Raw genomic sequence first — 26,877 nt, forward strand, 5'->3', positions numbered from 1 at the left:
GACTGTTATGATTACAATTCTTTTGCTTTTGCTGAGGAGTATTTTACTTCCAATTATGTGATCAATTTTAGAGTAAGTGCTATGTGACAATGAGAAAAATGTATATGCTGTTATTTTTGGGTGAAGAGTTCTGTCGATACATATCAGGTATACTTGATCCAGAGCTGCATTCAGTTCTTGAATGTCTTTGTTAATTTTCTGTCTTGGTGATCTGTCTACTATTGTCAGTGGGGTGTTAAAGTCTCCTGCTATTATTGTGTGGAAGATACAGAGTTCCAGCCATTTGGTCAATGCAAGTCAACTCTAAAGGGCCATGGCTCACTCCAGACCTTCTCTTGAGGTTGGATGAGGCCGAAGTGGGCTTGAATCATTGCTGTCCTTCACCCTCTGCTCAAACCTGCATCTTTTCCCCCCCTTCCATGAGATATCCCAAATAGACATCCTGATCATTACATTGTGTCTTAGAATCTGCTTTCTGGAGAACTCAACCACTCACATGGTGTATGGAGGTAGAGATGGAGTACTGAGGTTAGGAGCAAAGGAAAAACAAAATAAAACCTTTTTAAAGTAAATACAAATAAAATAGGCTTTATGTACTAATTGATTATGATACTATATTACAAAATAGTGATTATGATTAATCTAAAGGCCTATAAAATATACTTGGTATTATCAAAATTAATTTGTAATAATATGTAGATATTAATATTATTAGGAAAATTGTGTTTCCATTTAAGTTACCTTATGTAAAATAAGTTTTAGGCATTATTATTTTCATTAGATATAATGAGGGAAATGAGGTTCAAAGAATTGCGTGACAGGCCAAGGTTACATAGTAAATAATAGAACCTGAACTAAGTCTCTTTCTGTATATTTTATATTTTGAGTTCTTAGTAAATCATCGATGAAAGATTTCCATTTTGATTAGTAGAGTAGAATGCTATACAGGAGCAAATTAATGCCTGAGTTAAATGCAGTTTTTTTTTGACCAGGTGCGGTGGCCCACACCTGTATTCCCAGCACTTTGGAAGGCCAAGGCAGGTGGATCACCTGAGGTCAGGAGTTAGAGACAAGCTTGGCCAACATGGAGAAACTTTACTTATACTTTTAAAAATACAAACCTTAGCTGGGTGTGGTGGTGCACACCTGTAGTCCCAGCTACTTGGGAGGCTGAGGCAGGAGAATCGCTTGGACCCAGGAGAGGGAGGTTGCAGTGAGCCGAGATCACGCTACTGCATTCCAGCCCAGGCGACAAGAGTAAGACTGTGTCTCAAAAAAAAAAAAGCTTTTCTCCCCCCCCCCCCTCCAGTTTGTAACAATACAGCTACACTGTTGGTTTGCAGGAGAGGGCATATCATATGTTGAGTTCTCTGGGTTTTTAGGACCAGACAAAGGGAACTGAAAGGATTCTTACTAAAAGTATCACAAGTGAAACAACTAGGAACTGTTACTGGTTAAGCAATTTTGTGTATGTGTGTGTATCTCCACACTGACACAGCCCCTGCTAGGATGTGATATGTAAGAAACTCAGAGCAAAACAATGGACTGAATAAAGAAACACCCCCCCCCCAAGAGTATCTATTTTAAAATATATAAAAAAGCTTGGCTAGTTATGTATCATTTTAGAGTGATTTCCATTACTCATAGTTTTCTTGTTCTCTTATTAGTTTTCTTTTGTTACTTTTCTGGTCTTTGTTTGTTTTGTTTTTAATACAGTCTCCCTTTGTGGCCCAGGCTGGAGTACAGTGGCATAATCACAGCTCAATGCAGCCTCAATCTCCCAGGCCTAGGAGATCCTCCTGCCCCATCCTCTGGAGTAGCTGAGACTATAGGCACATGCCACCATGCCTAACTAACTTTTTATTTTTTGAAAAGATGGGGGTCTCACTATGTTACCTAGGCTGGTCTTAAACTCCTGAGCTCAAGCTGTCTTCCCACCTCAGCCTCCCAAAGTGCTGGAATTATAGGAATTAGCCACTACACCTGCCTACAATTAGGTTTTAAAGGACATGAGTGTTTTTAGCCATGAACTGCTTTAACTTCTTGATTACAAGTATGATTAATTCAGAATCCAACCTACCACCTTTATGGGGAATAGGTTAAAAAAAAATGTAAGAATCTTCCACAGACTGCTTTCACTAATATATTCATATTCACTGTTCATCTGTTTCTTGAAACTATGCTTTCTTATACTGAAGTAGAAATCACACTCCTCTTCTCATTACTGCTACTTTCTCCTTAAGCTGGGGTGATTTGTGTTTCATTGCCTCTGCCATTCTTTATTTAGTGCTTGCCTCTTAGACACCATGGGAATCATCCTCATTATAGACTTCGTTTGCTCTGTTCCTCTTATAGATCTCGACATAGCTTTTCTGAAAGTCATTCCATATGCATACATTTCTTAAATCAACAGTATCCTTAACACTGCTGCATCATTTTGGAAGAGATCAACATTCAACTTCAATATTGTATGTGGGACACCGCATCTCATTTATAGCCAATGAGACATCAGAAAATACAGGCCAAGGGCAAGCTACATCAGAACCACTGTACTAATTATTTCCTCCTCTAGATAATGGAAACGTATGTACTTTCCTTTTTTTCCCCAAATGACTCCAATCTTTTTTTCTCACAGTTGTTAATTATATTTAAACTTGCATAATATATCTGCAAAATGTGGGAAAGTTATAGATGGCATTTTAAAACATGGCAGGTTCTTAATATAGGAAACTTTTAGAAAAGTTTCTGAATAATAAGTGTCGATTTGTCTTTTAAATGCGTTAGCACTAAGTCGAAAAAAAAAAGAAGAATGCTTTGATTTGGCTTTCAAGTGAAAACCCATGTCTGCTTCCTAAGTGCTTAAAGTTTCTCTTTCTCATCTACTCTCAAGTAGACAGGAAACTGCAATTGAGACACTGATCTACTTAGGACAGGGAACATCCCCGTCATTCACTTGGGAAGAAAGGCAATCCTGCCCTTTGCTTTCTTAGAGATTTATATAAAAGAAGATCTATCTTAGTACAGCCCACTTCTGTACAGTACTGATTTAACAAAGTTCCACAATTTCACATTTAAATTGGAAAAAAAAACCCTTGTGCATAAATGTAGTAACAGAAAGAAACATGAAAATCCATTAGAACTATTGTAAGTCACCAGAAGGATCAGTTTTTCCTTACCATTTTGCCGATAAAAAATGAATATATTTATTTTGTAGGAAAATCAATCTGATAGAGAAAAATTACTTTTTATGCCTTTAAGATCTTTACACTATTCATTACTTTGAAGAAATATCTATGCTTAGATGACAAGTGCAATAAGTTTATTCAAAACATATAGTGTATAATGGAATACAAAGTATGCCTGCCTGAAAATGAAATTAAAGCAATTATCAGGATTTAGAAGGAAATGGATTTTCAATAAAATAAATAAGTGCTTAGATCATGTAGCAGATTTGATAATATATTTTAGACATTAAAATATAATTACATATTATTCTTAAATTTTATTTTCTTTGTAATGGTGTCAGACCATTGGGAGGCTGAGGCACGCAGATCACAAAGTCAGGAGATCGAGATCATCCTGGCCCACATGGTGAAAGTCTGTCTCTACTGAAATACAAAAATTAGTTGGGCATGGTGGTATATGCTTGTAGTCCCAGCCACTTAGAAGGCTGAGGCAGGGAAATCACTTGAACCCAGGAAGTGGAGATTGCAGTGAGCCAAGATTGTGCCATTGCACTCCAGCCTGGCAACAGAGCCAGACTCCATCTGAAAAAATAAAGCCTCTTAGACAGAGTGGTAGGTCTGCTATTAATCTCTAAGAGACAACAGTGGAAAATCTACAGGTTCTTTGCTTGGTCCACACTACATTGCAGGGGAGGAGACCTCCAATGGAGAGTTGGTCTGAGCAGCAGTAGAACTTAGTGAATGCCGTCTGACAAGTCTGCATATTTGCTGTTTGTTAAATACAATTTCTCTCCTAATTCTTGATATTTCCTCTTGCCTGTCTCTTAATTCTGTTTCAACCAGTTGGTTCAAAGCCAATAAAAGTTACTCAATATTTGTGTCAATAACTTTATTAGCACATTGTACCATTAAAAACATTAAGTTCTCATCACTAATATTATTGTGTTTTACAGCTTCATGGAGAAAGATTTAATATACCGTAAAATTTACCCATTTAAAGTATACAGGTCAGTGGTTTTTTTGGTATATTCACAGAGTTGTTGATTTTATTTATTTCTAGTCTAATCTTTCGTTTTCTTTTTTTCCACTTGTCTTGGGTTTAGTTAGCTATTGTTTCTCTAGTTTCTTAAAATGGAAGCTAAGGTTATTGATTTGAGATGTTTTGCCTTTCTCAAAGTTAATATTTACAGCGATAAAAGCCTCCATGCGCATAGCCTTACCTGCACTGTGTAAGTTTTGTAATGCTCTGTTGTTTTCATTTAACTCAAAACATTTTCTGTCTTCATATGTTTTCTTTTTTGACCCATGGGTTATTTAGAAACGTGTTGTTTACTTTCCATGTACTTTTAAATTTTCTAGAGGTCCGAAAGTATGGACAAAGTATTGAATGTGCTCTGGGGACAGTACTTTTAAGAGATTCCAAGGCAGTCTTATCTCTCCATTGTTTGCACTGATGCAAGCTTTTGGCTACCACACCACTGAGCTGGGGAGACAAGGGCATGGGAATAGTTGGATAGACTATATTTCCATTTGTTATGTGGCTTTTGTTAATTACTGGAGTTCCTAAATGGTTTCTGTCAGGTATTTGGCTTATTTTTCTGTTGTTTTAGAGAATGAGAGAGTTGATTACTCTGCCATTCTGAAAGCTCATTCTCCAGAATAACTTTTAATCTTCACAGGTAAATTTGGATTAGGGTGATGTTATCTCCATTTTTCAACCAAGTAAATTGTGACCCAGATATGAAATAGTCTACCCAAGATTAAGCTGCTTGTTTACAACATAGCTGGAAGTTAATCCAATTATGTTTTCTTCTTGCCCTAGTACTGCATTCTTTCCACATATCACAGCTCATTCACTTTATTACTAGTTACTTACACCTTGGATGTCTTGACCTGGAAGAAATCTCAGAGATAACTAGGTCCCAGCCTTTCATTTTACAGATGAGAAAAACTACAGTCCAAAGTGCTTTTCTCAGTATTTTATTGCTAGCTGCTCTTAACACATGCTTTTCTTACTGTTCTCTCTGGTTTTCAGGTGGGGACTTTCATCAGCTCCCTGACACTGCTCTCAGACCTTGTCCTTTCCATATCCAAAGCTATGAATAGTCTCCCTCTCATTGAATCATTCCCCTGTGGTTTGAATGTGTGTCCCCTCCAAATTCACGTGGAAACTTAGTCCTTAATACAGGTGTATTAAGATGTGTGGCCCTTGGAAGGTGATTAAGTCATGGGCTCTGTCCTCATGAATGGGTTAGCACTCTTATAAAAGGGCTGAAGTTAGAAAGAAGTACTCTCTTGACCTTCTATATCTTCTGTCATATGGGGACACATCTTTTATCTCCTCTGGAGGATGTAGTGACAAGGCATCATTTTGGAAGTCGATCCTAGGCCCTCACTGAAACCCAACCTGCTGACACCTTGAGCTTGAATTTCCCAGCCTCCAGAACTATGAGAAATGAATTTCCACTGTTTATAAATAACCTTGTCTCATCCACACACATGGATGAAGATAACCCTTTATGCTTGAAATTTCTCCAGGAGGATCTGTGCCCCTTTTAAGAACTGACATGCCTGATTAGGTCAGAGTCACTTATCTTCTTTTCTCAAAATCAATTGACTCCGGACTTTAATTACATACGAAAAATTTCTTTACGGGAGCATTGTGGGTTACTGCTTGAATGGATAAGTGGAAGAAAGCAAATGCACCTTAGAAAGCGGAAATCTTGGGAGCCATGTTATAATCCTGTCTAACATAAGAGATGTGCCTTCTTTCCTGTTAGAGCAGCCACTTTCTCCTTTCAGAGAGGAGTACCCAGTCCCCTTTGCATTCACTGAAGATAGTACATCACTTTGTACACACTGGCATTTAGCACTTCATACTCAGCTGCCACTGATATTAAGAAAGGCAGTCTGGAATTTGAATTTGAATTTTATGTTAGAAGAGAATCTACATATTAATTTTTTAATTATATAAATCATTTAAGTCATATTAAGCTAAATTTATGCAATATTTATATAGATTTGGTAAAAGTCAGTTGGTGAATAAATAATAATTTCATCTCCCATCCCCAAGGATTTATATTAGTAACATATTTTCTTGATAAAGTTAAAATTAAAAATAATCTATAAAGGTGTGCTTGTGAAAAAAAAAAGGAACCAATTATGAGCCAAGTCCTATTTAGTACAGAAGTGTTGGACAGTAAACTTTCAAGAAGATCAAGGTAAAACATTATGTCTAATTAACAATACAGCAGATCAATCAAATTGACTATAGCAAGAGTATTTTCTTTAAAAATATTGAAATGCATGAATATTTCCAGGGAGAACTACATAGTCCTATTACAGAGGCTATTTTTCTTTGTAACTAGAATAATATGAAGTTAGAAGTTCTCAAAGTACTGAATAGTAGTTTCAGTTAAAAGGTAAGTTTGTGGAACTTGCCACATTTCAGTCTTTATCCTAAGAAGTTCTAAAAGTCAGTCACACTTTTCCATAGCTTTCAGTCATTGTACTTATTTTTGCCCTATAATATTGCTAATCCTATGATTACAGAACAATCAAGGACAAACATTTACATTTCATGTCTTTCTTTCCATGGGTTATAAATCTCTACCACTTCCAAGAAGCAGCCTAAGGGAAAGACAGTTGCCAAATGATTTACAGAAATCAACCTTCTAAACTTTAATTTCCATTTTTAAAGGTTGCTGATCCTAATTAGGTATACATCTGGCCAAGGCTTTTTAAAAGCAAAATGGTGTTCTTCAAACAATATACAAATATAGGTCAACCAAAATCAGCAGAAGAAGCTGGGGTTACTCATGGACTTCTCATGAAAATTGACCTGTTCTGATCTTTATTGCTAGAGACTGGACTCAAGCCATGGTTGATTGTAGAAATTCCATTCTACTGATGAATTAAGTCCACCGATGAACAATGCTTTACCTCTGAAAATGCGTAGTCATGTGATCACTCCTCTTGATCTCAAGTAACTGACATTTGTATGTTCCAACTTGAAGAACACTTTCAATAGTCCATCAACCCTCATCTTACCAATAAAGTAATGATGAATTCTGGGATAGTTTATGATTAGTACTATACAACTCTAGAATCTCCAAAGTTATCCAGAGGCAATCTATAATTCCATAGCATTGAAGGCATGTATTATAGAATATAAAAATATATTACTCTATTAAGGCAATTGGAAAATCAACACATGCATTGAATAACTCATCTATGCGCTGTTCTCTTTTGTAGCCTTTAAAGTATAGTTGTAGTTTTACAGGATCTCAAGTGATTTATCTTAGTTTTCCAGCCAAAGCTAATCTTCTACTACCTCCATGGATTCTGTCTGAAAACTATTATGTTCACCACTGGGAAGCATCTTACTTTTATGTACTTTACTCCATTATTAAGTAACTGCCATTATTAAAATAGCTTCTATTGCAGTTAACCAAAATCTGACTCTTTCTAAGTCACATCATGGATCTATGTGGCTCTCTGGAACCACACATAATTCGCTGAATATGTCAAATGTCTGAAGACAGCTATCAAGTTAAGTGTTTGGCTTTTGCTTTATTTCTAACACTCAGGTCAGTGAACCTTGTCCAGATTACTTTTGGAAGCAAGAGAAAATCCAAATCAAATTGCATAATAATTTTTGAGAATCTGCTATTGTTAAGTCATTGTGCTGAGAAGTAGGGTAGATAAAAAGATGAATAAAATAGTGTAGCCATATTCAAGGAGCTTACTGTGAACTCAGTAGACTATCTCATAGTTATCACTATTTTGTCATTTAAAATAATATTTCAAGAAAGAAAAGTTAGTTTAGTTGATCATTCAAGCCCAGCAGGAACTATGGTGCCTTTAGGTAATGTTGGGATCTAATATATTTATACAGACACTGCGTGGTTTAAAGAACTTCCTATAAATTTTTAAATTGCATTATGTTCATAAAGAATTAGAAGACTTTTAATTCCCCCAAGGCCAACTTTTCAGCTTTCATAAAAGATGCTGATTTTATTACCATTGTGTATTTCTAATTAAATGGCATATTTTCTCAGAAGAGTCTAAACATTTAGATATTAATAGTACCACCTTTATAATAAAAATGTACAGAAGTGTTGGGCAATTTTCAAGAAGACCAAGGTAAAACATTATGTACACCCTAATGTACAGACAACATGGCTAATAATTTTGATTATGAGAACAATAGAAAAGTATCATATAGCTTATATTTCTTTTTTTAAAATTATACTCTAAGTTCTGGGATACATGTTCAGAACATGTATGTTTGACATGTGCCATGGTGGTTTGCTGCACCCATCAACCTGTCATCTGCATAAGGTATTTCTCCTAATGCTATCCCTCTCCTAATCCCCCAACCACTGACGGGCCCTGGTGTGTGATGTTCCCCTCCCTGTGTCCAGGTGGTCTCATTGTTCAACTCCCACTTATGAATCAGAGCGTCCAGTGTTTGGTTTTCTGTTCTTGTGTTAGTTTGTTGAGAAAGATGGTTTCCACCTTCATCCATGTTCCTGTAAAGGACACAAACTCGTCCTTTTTATGGCTGCATAGTATTCCACAGTGTATATGTGCCACATTTTCTCTATCCAGTCTATCATTGATGGGCATTTGGGTTGGTTCCAAGTCTTTGCTACTGTGAATAGTGCTGCAATAAACATGTGTGTGTGTGTGTGTGTGTGTGTGTGTGTCTGTATAGTAGAATGGTTTATAATTTTTGGGTATATACCCAGTAATGGGATTGCTATGTCAAATGGTATTTCTGGTTCTAGATCCTTGAGGAATCTCCCCACTGTTTTCCACCGTGGTTGAACTAATTTACACTCCCACAAACAGTGTAAAAGCATTCCTGTATCTCCACATCCTCTCCAGCATCTGTTGTTTCCTGACTTTTTAATGATCTCCATTCTACTTGGCATGAGATGGTATCCCATTGTGGTTTTGATTTGAATTTCTCTAATGACCAGTGATGATGAGCTTTTTTCCATATGTTTGTTGGCTGCATAAATGTCTTCTCAAAGAAGTGTCTTTCCATATCCTTCACCCACTTTTTGATGGTATGTTTGTTTTCTTCTTGTAAATTTCTTTAAGTTCTTTGTAGGTTTTAGATATTAGCCCTTTGTCAGATGGGTAGATGGCAAAAATGTTCTCCCATTGTGTAGGTTGCTTGTTTGCTTTGATGATAGTTTCTTTTGCTGTGCAGAAGCAGTTAAGTTTAATTAGATCCCATGTGTCTATTTTGGCTTTTGTTGCCATTGCCTTGGTGTTTTGGTCATGAAGTCTTTGCCCCATGCCTATGTCCTGAATGGTATTGCCTAGGTTTTCTTCTAGAGTTTGTATGGTTTCAGGTATTATGTTTAAATCTTTAATCCATCTTGAGTTAATTTTTATCTAAGGTGTTAGGATGGGGTCCAGCTTCAGTTTTCTGCATATGGCTAGCCAGTTTTCCTAACACAATTATTAAATGGGGAATCCTTTTCTCATTGCTTATTTTTGTCAGATTTGTCAGGGATCAGATGGTTGTAGATGTGTGATGTTATTTCTGAGGCCTCTGTTCTGTTCCATTGGTCTATATATTTGTTTTTGTACCAGTACTATGCTGTTTTTCTTAGCCTTGTGATATAGTTTGAAGTCAGGTAGTATTATAACTCCAGCTTTGTTCTTTTTGCTTAGGATTGTCTTGACTGTATGGGCTCTTTTTTGTTTCCATATGAAATTTAAAGTAGTTTCTTCTAATCCTGTGAAGAAAGTCAATGTTAGCTTGATGAGGATATCATTGAATCTGTAAATTTCTTTGTGCAGTATGGCTATTTTCATGATACTGATTCTTCCAGTTCATGAACATGGAATGTTTTTCCATTTATTTGTGTCCTCTCTTATTTCATTGAACAGTGGTTTATAATTCTTCTTTAAGAGGTCCTTCACATCCCTTGTAAGTTGTATTCCTAGGTATTTTATTCTCTTTGTAGCAGTTGTGAATGGGAGTTCACTAATGATTTGGCTCTCTATTATTGGTGTATAGGAATGCTTGTAATTTTTGCACATTGATTTTGTATCCTGAGACTTTGCTAAAGCTGCTTATCCATTTAAGGAAATTTTGGGCTGAGACAATGGTGTTCTCTAAATAGATAATCATGTCATCTGTCAACAGAGACAATTTGACTTCCTCTCTTCCTATTTGAATACTCTTTATTTCTTTCTCTTGCCTGAATGCTCTGGCCAGAACTTCCAAAACCATGTTAAATAGGAGTGGTGGGAGAGGGTATCCTTGTCTTGTGCTGGTTTTTAAGGGGAATGCTTCCAGCTTTTGCCCATTCCATATATTGGCTGAGTCTGTCATAAATAGCTCTTATATTTTTGGAGATACATTCCACCAATACCTAGTTTATTGAGAGTTTTCAGCATGAAGGGGTGTTAAATTTTATCAAAGGCCTTTTGTGTATCTGTCTAATCATGTGGTTTTTGAATTTGCTCTGTTTATGTAATTTATTACATTTATTGATTTGTTTATGTTGAACTAGCCTTGCATCTTATGGATGAAGCCAACTTGATCAGGTGGTTAAGTTTTTTGATGTGCTGCTAGATTCGGGATTGCCAGTATTTTATTGAGGATTTTTGCGTCAATATTCATCAGGGATATTGGCTTGCAATTTTATTATTGTTGTTGTTGTGTCTCTGCCAGATTTTGGTATCAGAATGATGCTGGCCTCATAAAATGAACTAGGGTGGAGTCGCTCTTTTTCTGTTGTTTGGTATAGTTTCAGAAGGAATGGTACCAGATCCTCTTTGTATCTCTGATAATTTGGCTGTGAATCTCTCTGGTCCTGGGCTTTTTTTTTGTTGGTAGGCTATTACTTTACTGCCTCAATTTCAGGACTTGTTACTGGTCTATTCAGATATTCGACTTCTTCCTGGTTTAGTCTTGGGAGAGTGTACATGTCCAGGAATTCATCTATTTCTTCTAGATTTTCTAGTTTATTTGTGTAGAGGTTTTTGTAATATTCTCTGATGATAGTTTGTATTTCTGTGCTCATATTTTATGTAGAAACTGAGTAAATTTGAGGTTCATATAAGAAGATACATTCATATAGCAGATTACATTTATTATAGTTTCTGTAACTTCATTTTAAAAATTCTGTTCTAATCGTCTCTTTCACATAATACGTGCTTTGTAAAGGCTTAAATTGGTACATGTAAAACAATATTCAGATTGAAATTCAATTACTCTAAGAAAATCAATTACTCGATTCAGTCATTCTATTCATTCTTTCCTCCATCCACTCATTTGGTGCTAAGCTCTCTATTAATAATAGAAAAATGAAACAGATGCAGCAAGTTCACAGTTTCATAATGGAATTGTGTAGGTATGCAATTATATTAACAGCATTTTGGTCAGCACAGTAGCAGAAATAGATTGTGGCTGTACTGGTGCCTCCAAGAAAGATTTGCAAAGTTTTGCTTAGAATGATCAGGTTACATGTCACAGAGAAAGAACACAGAAGATGTAAGATTTGAGCAGAGTTTATCAAGGAAGGCAGTTCACCAGGTTGCATGAGGGCGACGACTGTGACTATGTTTTTTACCACTGTATCCTTGTGACTGACCTGGCAGCATTCTTCACACAGATTAGATTTCAGTAAAAATATTCAGTGAATGGCTGATTTCCAGATCATGAGAAGAGCAAATGCAAAGTCTTACAAGTATGAAAGAGTTTGACACAATATTGAAGCTCAGATGAGCTAAGTATGTCTGAAACAGAGCTAATTCTAAAGAGGTAGGCAGGGACTCAATCACGTAGAATTTTGCATGTTACATAGAATATTTTTTCCCACAAAAATTTTTATAATATCCTTCTTCAGACTTTTTTTAACTTTTATTTTAAATTCAGGGTCACAAGTGCAGGTTTGTTACATAGGTAAACTTGTGTCATGGGTGTTTGTTGTACAAATTATTTCATGGCCCAGATATTAAGCCTAGTATCCATTAGTTATTTTTCCTGATCCTCTCCCTGCTCCCACCTTCCACACTCCAAAAAGCTCCAGTGTGTGTTATTCTCTATGTGTCCATGTGTTCACATCACTTAGCTCCCACTTATAAGTGAGAACATGAGGTATTTGGTTTTCTGTTCCTGTGTTAGTTTTCTAAGGATAATGGCTCTTATTAAAAATAGTGAAAAATAACAGATGCTGGTGAGGTTGTGGAGAAAAAAAATGCTTATATGCTCTGGGTGGGAGTGCAGATTAGTTCAGCCATTGTGGAAGAAAGTACAGCAATTCCTCAAAGACCTAAAGACAGAAATACTATTCTACTTTGCAATCTCACTACTGGATATATGACCAAAGGAATGTAAATTATTCTGTCATAAAGACATGCATGTATGTTTATTTTAGCACTATTCACTATAGCAAATACATGAAATCAACCTAAATGCCCATCAGTGATAGACTAAATAAAGAAAATATAGTACATATACACCATGGAATACTATACAGCCATTAAAAAGAACAAGATCATGTCCTCTACAGGGACGTGGGTGGAGATGGTGGCAATTATCCTACTTTAGGCATTTCTACATTATTTTTTAACTTATAATTCACAAACAAGCTTTAGAGACATGTTTCTTGTTTTTCCAAGAAGGAAAGAAAAGAAAAGGAGGAAGAAGGGACAGCAAAACATAGCATTTGTCTAGGATAGTGAATGACCTAGACATTGGGAAATAGGACTGATACCAAGAAATGGCTTGGTGAAATTTTAACTTCTACAGAATTTCAGTTCTTAAATCAGAGCATTCTACATATTCTACATTGACCTACATCTCCTAGGTGAAACAAAAGAAAACAAAAACAGTGTGCTTACTCAGAAACTCCAACTTTAAGGCAACATTCTGATGCTTTCCTGCTTTATCCCATTCCAAGGAGATTAAACTCCCAAACTTTTCTCTTTTCTTTTCTTTCTCCCCTTCCCTCCTCTCCCTCTCTCTTTCCTTTCCTTTTTGAGACAGGGTCTCCCTGTGTTTCCCAGGCTGGAGTGCAGTGATGAGATTAAGACTTCTGGGGTTCAGGCAATCCTCCCACCTCAACCTATCAAGTAGCTGGGACTAGAGCATGTGCCATTATACCCAGCTAATTCTTTGTATTTTTGTAGAAGTGGGGTTTTGCTGTGTTGCCCAGGCTGGTCTCAAATTCCTGGACTCAGGCGATCCACCCATCTTGGCATTACAAAGTGCTGACATTACAGGTATGTCACTGTGTTCAGCCCAAGTCTCTCTATATATGAAACATCTGGAGTTGATTTTTGTGAAGAAGAGCATCTCATAAACAAGCATAGATGTATGTTTTTTTTCTTTCTATCATAGTGCCAAAATAATAACTATGCTTGTTCTCAAAATCTGGAAAGATTTTGAATGTTGATAGTAAAATACTCAAAGTAAAACCAGAGTTTTAACTTTTAATCTATAGTAGCAATTACATTGATCACCCCTGGGAGAAGGTTTATTTTAAAAACAGCAGACTTGACAATAAACTTTAACAAAATTGTCACTACGTAGACTAAGGAAGAAGTTCAAAAATTTTGCTCCAAAGTCAGAGATACAGAAAAAGATCCTTTCTTTTAATCATAGGAAACTTTTTATTGCTTTTTGCCTAAAACAGAAGAAATTTTATATTAATATGTTACCTGTGGAGATTCTTTTGTCTGCTTTACAGCTTAACACCTAAATAGGAGAATAGATACAGCCTTATTAACATTTTTCTATAAAAAATCTAAATTAACTGTTTAAATCATTCCCAACCCAATTTCCTCCACAAACTTAGCAATTCCTTAAGAGTTAGGTGCTTATAGAGGCAAATTAATGACAAGGGGCCCCCAAGGTGTCATTGATGATACTGTAAGCACCTAACTCTATAAGCACTTTATAAATTAAGAGTTGATTATTTGCTTTGCCTGTGAATTCTTTCCCTTACAAGAAATTCACCAGAGAATTCCTTTAATTAGCTTGCTCCCTAAGTGCATGTAAAAAAGAAAGAGGCGAAGGTTCTAAGCCTCCTAACTCCTCTTAGAAGTTTATCCTGTTTCCGTTTTTAACTTCTTGGATTAAGTATTGTCTTTATGCAGATCTGTCAGCCTAGCCCCTTATGTAATTCAAGTGAGCGCACAACCTGTGAACATCATTGCCTGCTGGGTTCTGGGTTAATTTGTGGAATAGGCAAAATGTGGGATGCTTGTACTTGCATTCCAAGAACAAACAGATACTCCACCTCTTCTTCAGGTGACCTCAACCAAGTTTTTTTTTTTTTTTTTTTTTTAACCAGAATAATGCAGAGATTGATTCATTCACAGGGGTTTATTGTACTCCTTTTTCTGATGGCAGAGCAAGAAGTAATTAAGAGGAGAAACCTTTGGCTTTTTATGATAGACATCATAAAAAGGTGAGGTAGGGAGATTTTTAGTAAGAAGAAATGCAGTGGAAAAAAGAACCCAGGACAATTTTGAAATAAGGGATTTGCCCTGAGAGTTTCAGCAAAGTTAACTGGAATATGGCAGTAAAGGGCAGAGTTAACTAGAATAGGGGAGTAAGGAGCAGAAGAGACCTGGACATAGGACTGTGGGAGGAGATGCAGAAAGTAAAGAGATGATGGTGTAGCTGGGAGTCAATGACGGTTAGCCTTGAATGTGATGCTAAGGATACTGAATTTTATCTTATAAGTAGCAGGAACTATTAAACAGTTTTTATAATTACGTACTATGAATATATATGTGTGTATACACACATACATTAACACACACTCACAAATCTGACGAGGATTAGATATGCTAGGAACTCAACAGCAATCTAATAATAATAATTTGGCTAAAAAATGAGCAAATGGTCTGAACAGACCTTTCGCAAAAACATACAAATGGCCAACAACTATCGGGTAAAAAAATGTGCAACCAAACCAACCATCAAGGAAATGAAAATCAAAGCCAGTATAGGATACGATCTCCACCAAGTTAGAATAGCCAAATCCAAAAGACAAAAAAGAACAAATACTGGCGAGGATAAGGAGGAACCAGAGCTCTTACACACTGTTGGTGGGAATACAAATTAGTTACCAATTATGACAAACAGTATGGAGGTTCTCAAAAAACTAAAAAGAGAATGGTCTTTTTAATTTAATTAGATTCTAGAGTCTAAAAAGTTTTCATCTCAATTAGGGTAGAATTTTTATTTTTGTACATATTATCTGTTATCATTATTTCTCTGACTCTGATGAAAAAAACGCTAACAAACAATCTAAATCTTATTATTAATTGATTTGTTTATGAACATAAGTCACCAGGACATTAGATTCTAGTGGGACAGGAACATTCATTTATCCAAAGAAGTTACTTCAACTTGCAAGATTGTATGTTATATGCTAATAGATATTTGAGTAAGCCTTTCATCATATTCGACTAAATTACTGATAGTTTTTCAAGGACAGAAAAGTCTAGTTTATGGAAAAGAAAATTAATATTTCTATTTAGAAATTTTATCTTACAGTTTACAGTGTTTTAATAAGTTACAAAGTGTAAGGCTGATTGACACAGATTCGTTTACACAATTGAGCATGGGATAAAATAGAAGAAAATAGAAAACATGTAAGTGCTGGGAAGTGATGATGGCAGTGGAGGGTATTTTTGACCACGGTAGAATACATGGTGAACATTGCTGAGGATCCAATGATGTTTGGTTCTTACCTTCTAAATGATCTTCTAGTTCCAGAGTACGCTGAAATAGGGATTTAGTAACTTTATGCAGCAGAGAATTATATTGATGTGGGAGTTGGTGAGGTCAAAGAGAAGGTCATGTTCTCTCATAAACTTGTCAAATGCTTTCTATGAATAGTAATTTCTTGAATGTCTTTGGATTTATTTTGTATTGAACAAAGTTCTGGTCATGTATTCCATGCAAGAAGATTCAAGTTTCATCTAAAGAGAGATAGATCATGGCCCTCCTCGTGAAAGGTATTAATTGCCCCTCTGAGCACATTAGGGTATTTCCAGCATTTACAACCCAGTCTTCAAATCATGTGGATAATTTCATCTACTTGGCCATGTCAGTTAAACAGGCAGCATCTCCACTCTGAAGCCACTCCCTCTGCTTTTATCATCATCACCAGCAGCTTAAAGTCCAAGAAAATAATACTATCTGTTCTTAGAATTTACTCAACAGAAAACAAAACAAAATATTTTTAAAAAACAATTGATTTCTCTGACCTGGCTCCTTAAAGCAGTAAAAGTGTTAGAGCCTCATAGGACTGTCAGTGCTAAGTTTATCTTCTTTCTAGATGACTCAGGCACCTATTTGAAATTAAAGGAAGAGAAACCTCACTATTTATAGCTGGTCATAGTGGTGAGTATCTGTAATCCCAACTGCTTGGGAGGCTGAGGTGGGAGGATCACTTGAGCCTGGGTGTTTGAGGCTGCAGCGAGCTCTGATTGTGCCACTACACTCCAGCCTGGGTGACCGAGATAAACCCTTTCTCTCAAAAATAATAATAATTAAAAATCCTCATAATAAAAAGAAAACTCACTCTTTAGAGCTTAGGGACTTATATAAATGCTTACAGATGAGGATCATTTTCCCAGGGCACAGCTACAAGGATATCAGTGTGGACAGCTGCATGCAGGAGTGAAAGGGTTAAGACTTCGATATAAAGCCAGGCTGAAAGCCTTGCACTGTCCATTCCTGGCTGTGTGACCTAAAGCAAGTCAGTGTTTCTGATGTTTTAAATATGTGAGATAAAGAACCCAGTGATAAACTCACCTTATATCAATCAAAAATTGATTGATTTCCGTTCTCTTTATTTCCCTTCGACTTCGAATGACACAAGTTCTAAGGCCACTCTGAAGCATATCTTTGTAACCAGCTGAATGAGCTGCATCTGAAAAGCAGAAGATGTATTCATTTTGAATTTCCTCTGGTGGTTTCTCTGGCAGATGAGTTGTTGCTGCCCCCAGCTACAGTGACTAGTGACTGTGTCTAGAGGGGAAAGCAGGTTTCCTGCTGTTCATACACTTCCTGCTCTCATCAATACACAAAGATATGAGAAAGACCTCTTTGAACCTTTATAATCAATACACTATTTCTTTTCATTAAAATCATTTATGTAGCACTCATTATATATTGAGTCCAAACACAAAAATGGATTTGAGAAAAATTGTTTTCAGTACAAATACATATTACTCTTAAAAAGATGCAATTTTTGTTTCATAAAATGTGACTCGGAGATTTGGTCTCATTTCTTGACCTACTTAAATGTATTCTATTTTGTCAAATAATTCATGCATTAGACCATACATATGGTGACTAAACCCATTGATACTGTTCTCCATTTTTCTCATTTGCACAACAGCCACACTTAGAGATCTATTGTGCCACTGTGAAGGTGCCTCTGTTGTACAAGTCCCTCACATGGAGGAAGTAGTGCATTGTACTCAGAGGTAGGTCATCACTAAGGACCCTCAGATTCTTAGAGCCTTGGTTTCCAATTTGAATAATAGGAAATCCCTTTGGTGATCTTCCAGTGGCTTATAACAACATCTCTAAAACTTTGCTAATTCTACAAAATTGTAGCTTAGGCATTGGAAATGACTTCATGATGGTGCTAGTAATAGAAGATATTTATTTTGCCGAAGGAAAATTTTGTCTTCATCGTTTTTTAAATCTTACTACACACTGTTTTTTTTCAATGGTAGAATTCAGGAGTTGGCTCTGTTTTTTTCCTTTGTGTATTTATAATGGAAACAAAGATTTGCTGGTATAAATAAACAAAAGTATCCATTTCAGTTACTATTAAATGTATTTTCTATCCCATTTGGAGAAAGGGAACTCTAAGAAAGGGAACAAATTACAGCTTTTACCAAACGAGAGCTGGCAATTTGAGAGCATGACTCCTCCTAAGGAATATCTCAACTGGTGAGGTTAGGAACACTACCTACGAGTCTAAAGAACATAATTTTTAGGTCCCAGTGCAAATGAAAATGCAAGACCATTTGTTCAATAGCAAAAATTTTCCATTAAAGTTTCTAAAATGTAAATCATATTCTGATCTTTTAAGGAATCTCTATCAGGTAGTCAAAATGTTATTTGCTATTTCATATCATTCCATATAAAGAAAAATCAGTATTTTAAATTATTTGCATGAATTTTACTGTTCATCTTTATGTTGTACAATGCCAGTTTTAGATGCATAATGAGATCATTTACTAATATGCAAGATCACTGAAATATACAACATATATTTGTAGCTCACACATACATCTGAATTTCCTTAAGAGAGCATTCTTGCTACTGTGCAAAGTTATCTCCATTCTTTATTTAACTTGTTAATACATCTGCATTCCACCAAGTCTCTACTACCTTCAACTTCAGCAAGGACCTAGAGAAGAAATGACTCTTTTCAGGTCCTTTTTCATCACCATTTTGAGCATATGTGATTGGTTTAACACAGGAAAACATGTAAGAATGGATGTGATAGTGTTTCCTGGTCATGTATGTTTCTTAGAAACAAGTTTTTCAATTTGGACCACGTTTGAGTTCCAGTGCAAGATGTAGTGTCTTATTCAGTCACAGATATAATGCATTCATCTCGTACGCATCTGCATCAAGTGTTTCTCAACTCCCAAGCATCATCATGAGCTTATTGCAATTCTGTGCTCTAGGGACATTGCAAGCACTAAATTTGAATGGGAAGGCAAGAAGCAGCAGTCATGCCTACTGTATGAAGCTCATCTGCTCATGTAAATGCTTGTTGTCTAATCAGACTTCACCTTGAAAACAAAAGTTCAAAGACAAAATTATTAAGAATTTTAAAATGGGAACATTGAGTGTTAAACCAAGTTCAAGACCCTTCTGAGCATGGGTCTTCTGCAACTACACTGGTCATAGCCCATGAAGAAGCTGTTCTTGGTAAAGAGTGTTTTCTTTCCTTCCTTCCTTCCTTCCTTCCTTCCTTCCTTCCTTCCTTCCTTCCTTCCTTCCTTCCTTCCTTCCTTCCTTCCTTCCTTCTTGTTGTCTTTCTGTCCTTCATTCTTTCCTGTCATTCTTTCTGTCACACATTCATCTTTTCCTTTCTCTCCTTATCTCTCATTCATTTCCTTCCTTCCTTCCTTCCTTCCTTCCTTCCTTCCTTCCTTCCTTCCTTCCTTCCTTCCTTCTTGTCTTTGTCTTTCTGTCCTTCATTCCTTCCTTTCATTCTTTCTGTCCCATAGTCATTTTTTCTTTCTCTCCTTCCCTTCTTTCTTTCTTTTCCTTGTGTTTGCTTTTCTGTCTTTCTATTTCTGTCCTTCATTCTTTCCTTTCATTATTTCTGTCCTATGTTTATCTTTTCTTTCCCTCTTTCTTTCTCTCCTTTCCTTCCTTTCTCTTTCTTTCTTTCCTTTCCTTTTCTTTTTTTCTGTCTCCTTCATTCTTTCCTTTCATTCTTATATTTTTTCTTTCTTTCTCTTTCTCTCTCCTCCTTCCCTCCTTTCCTCTCTCTCTTCTCTCCCTCTCCCTCCCTCTCTTTCTGACTTTCTGTCTTCTAAGTTAAAGCCTACTTTACTGGTGAAAGTTTGCAGTTGCCACTTGCAGACACTAGATGGTGGTGATGCATCAGGAAGGTAAAATGTAATTAGCATCAATTTGCTCTTGGGTGTGACTTTAAGGGTTTCTAGAAATCCAGACAGTATCTGGTAAGTATTTTCACTGAATTTTCTTTGAGTTTTTAGCCAATTAGAATAAGGTTTTAATTTTTGTACATATACTACAGCCACAGAATATCTTTGTGGTTTCCAGTTTCTGTTTCCTTAAAGTGGAGAGGGAACATAAAGCAGTGGGAACACAGATCCCTTGATTCTCATCAATTCTTTCCTTATCTTTTACTTTTGTTTTACTTACTAGCACATAATTTGACTTTTAAAAATTATGCAGTCATTCAAAAAATCTAAGTCCATTTTCATAGAAACAACAAAATCAATTATTCAATGAACATTTGCTAAGTTTCTACTATATGCCACACACTATTCAAGGTATGCGGGTACCTTGAATAGTGCCTGGCATATAGTAGATGCTTTTTAATAGTACCTTTTAAATAGTAAATTAAAAAGTAAAAATGTTTCCTTTTGCGGAGCTTAGATTCAGATATCAATTTCTTTTTATAATTTTTTGCACTCATATTTCACCAGCTTATATATTATCTCATTAATTTATAAAATCATGACAATAGGTATATCATGCAAACATAATTTTGAGAGATTACCCAGAGGGCACTGGGTAAACACAGAACAGAACTGTTGGGAGCAAAATGTTTGGAGCACGTTAGCAATGAGAGTTCATCATATTGGGGCAATTGGCACTATTATAGAAGGAGAGAAACTCTCTGTCTATTCATCTTACTGACTGGATCAAGGCTGAGATTTGGACAAAGAAGAGTCAAAAGTGTCTCTGAGACTCTTTCAAGGGAGTTTAGAATTAAACTAGTTTTTGTAATAGTAGTAAGATATTGTTTACCTTTTTTTAAAAAATCATTATGACACTTCACTGATGGTGCAAATGTAATAGTGAAATTGCCAGCACCTTAATGTGAATCAAGGAAATGGCCCCAAAATGTGCTAGTGTCATTACAGTCTTAACTGCTATAGGCTCCATAATCCGAGGTACAGACCACAGTGACAAAGATTACTTTTATTGAATCTTGACCCATAAGTAAGTGCCTGTTAATAATCTGTGTCACAAAATAGAAGGTAGTCACAAAATACTTCTGCTGCATACCAAAGCACAATGGCTGTCTTTGGGAAAAGGACTTTGGGGATTGTTTGGGCTGTTGGCTAAACTTACTTTTTTTTCATGAAATATACATTTTGACTTAAATAATAATTGACAGGAAAGTTATTCAGACATAGTATTAAGTCATTTTTCTCAAAAATTAACAAAGTAAATCTATATTCAAAACTGCCATCATTTTTTTGCCAAAGGAAAATATTGAGCTTTCATATAAAAATTAGAATTTTGGTAAACTTGCATCTCCCACCATTAGATTAACAACTACTTGACGTTAAACTCTTTTTGTTTTGTTAAACTGGTTAGGGATTTAACAAAACTGATATCCTGATATTATATAATAAAATGTGCCACTATTTATAAAATTGGTATAATTCAGTGAACCAGTATTTTTCAGGCGACCAATTTATTATGTTACAAAATCAGTCTTGGGTAAAAATTCCACATAACTGACAAACCAATGGTTTTAATGGAACCAAGTAGGAAAGGTTCCTTTATAGGTTTCAGATTACACATTTTAACTAATCTTAAAAAAATTGCTGAATTCTGTTGTAATATCAAAGAAGAATATTCAAAATTAACTGAAAAGGCCAAAATAGTCGTCTTTTTGCCAACCGTATTCACCTTCTAGCTTTGTGAGTCCAGATTTTTGTCATGTTTCAACTCAAACAACACACTGCAATGAAATGGAAGCAGAAACAATTCTGACACTATAGTTGCCTTCTGTTAGGTAGATTTGAAAGGGATTTGAAAGAGTATCAAACAGTGTCACTCTTGTTACTAATTGGATTTTCGTTTTAAAAATATTTTTTATAAAATATTTTATCTGTTAATGTCATGAGTTCATTACTGTTGTAAGGCAAATTAGTAAATTAATATTTAAATAATTTATCTTAATTTCTCATTAATATGTATATATTTCATATGTATATACATATATAAACAATAGCTCTCATATACACAATAGCTCTCTGGAGTCTTCAATAATTTTAAGAATGTAAAGGGTTTTTGAGATCAAAAACTCGAGACTCACTGGATTTTGTTATAAAGGAGGTCAGGTAATAAGTTTTAGCTTCTTTTGTAACAGAGACTCTAATAAATAAGGTATCTATTACAGACCTCAGTGTTCTGAAATTATTGTCTACATTTTAATCACATAAGGATTTTGCCCAAAATAAGTATTTTTGAATCTCACCCCTTCCACAAGATTCAGGTTTGTTAACATGGGTAAAATTAAAAAAAAAAGTCTGCAGTTTTGCTTTTGTTTTTATTTTGAGACAGAGTCTTGCTCTGTTGTCCAGGCTGAAGTGCATTGGGGCAGTGTTGGTTCACTGAAGCCTTTGCCTCCTGGGTCCAAGCAGTTCTCCTGCCTCCCCTCCCAAGTAGCTGGGATTACAGGTCCTTGCCTCAATGGCCAGCTAATTTTTTTGTCTTTTTAGTGGACATGGGGTTTTACTCTGTTGGCCAGGCTGGTCTTGAATTTGTAACCATATACCTTGCCCTTGTGAAGTACTGGGATTACAGGCTTGAGCTACTGTGCCTAGCCAACATCTGCACATTGTAAATCACATTTTAGGTAATACTGATATTCTTAAAACTTAAGGTCCTATGAACTATTATTATGAACTAATAGTTGTTTGAACACTAATTTTGTAAAAATAATTTTCACAGTACAAAAGCAATGTGAGTTTATTATAGAATATTTGGAAAACAGAAATTAGCTAAAAGAATCATAATACAAATCACATGTAAAGCCTCTCATCTATAATTTTTTATCTAGTGTATTTTTTTTGCTTTTTCACTGCTGTAAAGAAATATCTGATGACTGGGTAATTTATAAAGAAAAGAGATTTAATCGACTTACAGTTCTTTAGGCTGTACAGGAAGCATGATGCTGACATCTCCTGGGCTTCTGGGGAGGCCTCAGGAAACTTACGATCATGGCAGAAGGTGAAGGGAAAGTAGACACATCTTACATGGCTAGATCATAAGCAAGAAAGAGAGGAGGGAGGTGATACACACTTGTAAACATCAGATGTCATGGGAACTCACTATACAGTACTAAGAGGGGATGGTGCTAAACTATTTATGAGAACTCTGCCCCATAATCCAATCACCTTTCTCCAGGCCCCTCCTCCAACATCGGGGGTTACAGTTCAACTTGAGATTTGGGCAGAAACACAGATCCAAACAATATCACCTAGAAATAACTCTTATGAACACTGACTATTGATTCAGTCTTAGATATGTGCATAGGTGTGCATTTATGAATTTTCAGAAACAATGAGGTATGGTTTGCTTTTAATCATTTAATATTTAATTAACCTCTTTCCTTGCTATTGACTATCTGCGTAAACCTGTGGTTCTAAAACCTGGCTATTTCAAAATTACCCAGAGAGGTTTTAAACATACTGCTGCCTGGGCCCCCTGCCCAATGATTCCGACTTAATTTGTGGATTATTTCCTATTGGAACAATCAGTAGAAATGAAAATAAATGGGTTTCACAGTCTTTATTTGGGGGAGGGCTTTAATATTGCTCTCCAGAAAGCTCTATTAATTTGCATTCTCATTAGAGAATATGAGTGTGCTCAGCTTCTCAGGAGCAGTGGCTAGTATCAACTTTTAAAAAACTGTGCCAAGTTGAGTGTGGAAACATTTGGCCACATACGTACATTTGCAGTGGTTTGAGTATGTGATAGTGCTGAACTTTTTGTGTTTATTTCCTATGTACATTTATTCTTCTTTGAATAGCCTCCTCACCTCAACCCTAACCTTTAGAGGTTGATAAAAAACAGCATATTAACCTGTCTACTAAATATCCCCTGGAGCCACTGCCAAATACAGGATTCATGACATTCATGACTTGCCAGTATGTAGATTCTTCTATTCATTTTCATTGAAGCATAACTTAGCATAAATAATCTTAGCTAAATCTTAAATACCATAAAAGTGTATTAAAGTGGAATTCATACTTTGATCCTAGCCACCATTCTTATTCCTATCTTCAACCTAAATATTTTACAATATGTTTTATTTTGATTAATTTAAAAAGTACTAGTCGTGTGGTTACCCACTTCAAGTAAAAGTATTGGAGAAATGATGTGCTTGAACAGGAACTGAATTGTCAGAAGCTACATCGTAGCATTGTTTGTTATCACTGAAAAATGTCTTGCAAAATTCAGATAGGTCTTTAATGAAAAGTTGGATCTGTTCCTTTTGTGGTCTAATCTCAAATCACCAACATTTAGAGTCATGAGAAGTGAAAGCCTTAGAATTCTATCAAGTGAATTATATGCTGGCAGAAACCATCACTAGGCTGCCTTTGGAATTTAACGTTACTATTATGTTACCAAGCATGTTCTGCCATCAAGCTCATGAAAATGGAAAGGAGACTATTTCTGGGAAAAGTTCATAAGATTCATGCCTCTGTTGGCCTTTGCAATAATACAACCACAATTTAAGCCTATGTTTCCTTTCAGTATTTTTGATAACTTTTTAGAGTTGGCTTCAGTTGGTGATGAAAACAAAATCTACTTGGTGGCTGGGAGAGATGCCTTGAGATGAGAGGCCAATAATTGACCTTGTAGTCGAGGGGATTTTAAACTGAATCCCATGACTATAATGTATTCTGCAGTTAGCAACACTGTTGAGGTAAAATGGGGCCGTGTTTTGACGTGGGAATACCAAGCATTAACCAGAATGGGCTAGCTATACAGCGAGCACAAAGTACAGAGACTTGATACCCAGACCAAGAATGGAAACACTGGCTGGGTACAGTGGCTTACACTTGTAACCCCGGCATTTTGGGACCCCAAGGCAGGCAGATTACGTGAGGTCAGGAGTTAGAGACCAGCCTTGCTGACATGGTAAAATATCATTTCTACTAAAAATATAAAAATTAGTTGGGCATGTTGGTAACCCCAGCTACTTGGGAGGTTGAGGCATGAGAATCGCTTGAAGTTGGAAGGCGGAGGTTGCATCGAGCCAAAATTGTGCCACTGCACTCCAGCCTTGGCCACAGAGCGAGACTCCATCTCAAAAAAATATAAATAAATAAAGTGAAATAAAATAATGGAGATGCCTAGGAAGTTGCATCAAAGTTGGATCCTGAGAGAGGAGGGAGAGCTAACCAGATAAAGTGGGGAGAGAGATTTCCCAAGAGAGGCCACAGCATTAACCTCTGCATGATGGTTCAGGCCTTTGTGGACATGTCGACATACCTCTGTGAATAGTGGTAGTGCAGCCTTTGATGTCTGGGGTAGCAGAGATTAAAGAGGGCCACTCTCTGCACGGTTTATATGCACTGGGAGACTGATCCCAATTGACCTACTCTTTCCTTTCATCTCTATGAAAATTAAATGATAATAGCAAACTAATTCTTGCTAATCTTCCCGAAATAATCCAACAAAAGTGAAAAAAAATCAGAAGGACCAGTAAATCTTTCCTCTCTCTACTGTTTAACATTGAAATATATTACTGTATATATTTAAAATATCTTGTATTTACAATAATCGTATCTACAGAGACTGGACAAATAATGAAAACCACTGGCTTCCTAGTGTGAAAACAAAGTTAAACAATATGGAATTTATTATATTTGTTTTAGAAGTGTGTTAATATTTACTTGATAATTTACTGACAGTATTCATTGTCAAAATAAATGTGTATATTTTTATGTTTTTTATCTGCTTTAGATATATTGTGGAACAATGTGGTGTCTAAATATAAGTTATATATTTTTTAAATGTCCATGTATTATCTTATTCTGTAAATACAAATTAACTTTCTGTTTTGTGAAATTTGACTGAAATAGTGAGTCATTTTGCATATAATGTTTAACACCAGCTCTGTGTTAAAAGCCCATCATTTACAAGGCAAAAGTTATTACACTTAAGAGTATTATGAAATAGTGAAGATGAGGTAACATAAAAATCAAAATAACAACAATCTTGTATTTCAATTTACATTTGTGACTATATTCAAGGAGATATTGTAGGTTTAGACAGAGCATATAAAATAGTCAAAGGAATCACATAGAAACTGATGTGGTTACAAAATGAATGACTGGAGTAAGCAAATTTTCACCTTTGATATGAGCTTTGAAAGATACTTGAAAGGTGTGTGCTTTGTATTGGCAAGGAGGAAGGAAGGCATAGGATAATCTGTAGTAATGGGAAAGCATTGGATATTGGGACTAAATTTGTCTTCTGGTTCATCTGAAGAAAGATGGAGAAAATAAAATTCCAGCAGTAATTAGAAAAACCTTGTCTATTTTTCTTCCTTCCTCTCTCCTTTTCCAAGCATTTCACTAGGAAAGAAAATAGCTCTTCCATCGTACCTATGTAATACTAATTTCTCGGCGTTGTCAACTGCCAATGATTGATGACAAACTATTTAGACTCAGTTCTTTAAAGGACAAAGCAAACCTCCTTAGTGACTGAATTTTTTTTTAACCTGCAATGTGTATTGTTTGATATGTTTGCATAATTTATCAAGAGACTTCAGAATCTCCACGTCACCTGCTCCTCAGATCAGAAGGTGATTGTGGCTTTGGGTGGATATTAATCAGCCACAGCACTGCCTGGTCAGAAAGAGCAAGTGTCCTAGCCTTTTACCTCATGAGACCTTGAGTGTCCATCCAGCGTAGGTCCCAAGGGAACTGCATTTGGTGGACTGGAGTGGCCAGCATGCTTCAGGTGAGATAAAAAGCACCATGTTTAACCTGTATTTGGAAGCCTGCCTTTCTCATAAAATACCTACTTGTTTACTCTTATGAGCACTTTTATCATTACCTCTTCTTCCCCACTCTTCAACATTTTTATACCATGAGGAGAGAATAACTTGGGATTACATGCAGACGTTAGAAATACATGGGCAAAATTTTC

The 26,877-nt window shown here is 35.9% G+C and overlaps 1 protein-coding gene and 1 long non-coding RNA gene across 2 annotated transcripts in view; both read left to right on the plus strand.

The window, feature by feature from the left end:
* The window catches only part of LOC144578953 (uncharacterized), a 37,616-nt gene extending 23,082 nt beyond the window's left edge, over positions 1 to 14,534 (plus strand). The window contains exon 2 of the long non-coding RNA XR_013525579.1: positions 993 to 14,534. This is a non-coding gene — a long non-coding RNA (uncharacterized LOC144578953). The remainder of the gene's footprint in view (positions 1 to 992) is intronic.
* Positions 1 to 26,877, plus strand: part of SGCZ (sarcoglycan zeta) — a 1,232,742-nt gene that overhangs the window by 359,032 nt on the left and 846,833 nt on the right. The gene's annotated exons all lie outside the window — the stretch shown is intronic.

Source organism: Callithrix jacchus, chromosome 13 (genome assembly GCF_049354715.1).
Source record: "Callithrix jacchus isolate 240 chromosome 13, calJac240_pri, whole genome shotgun sequence".
NCBI lineage: Eukaryota > Metazoa > Chordata > Mammalia > Primates > Cebidae > Callithrix > Callithrix jacchus.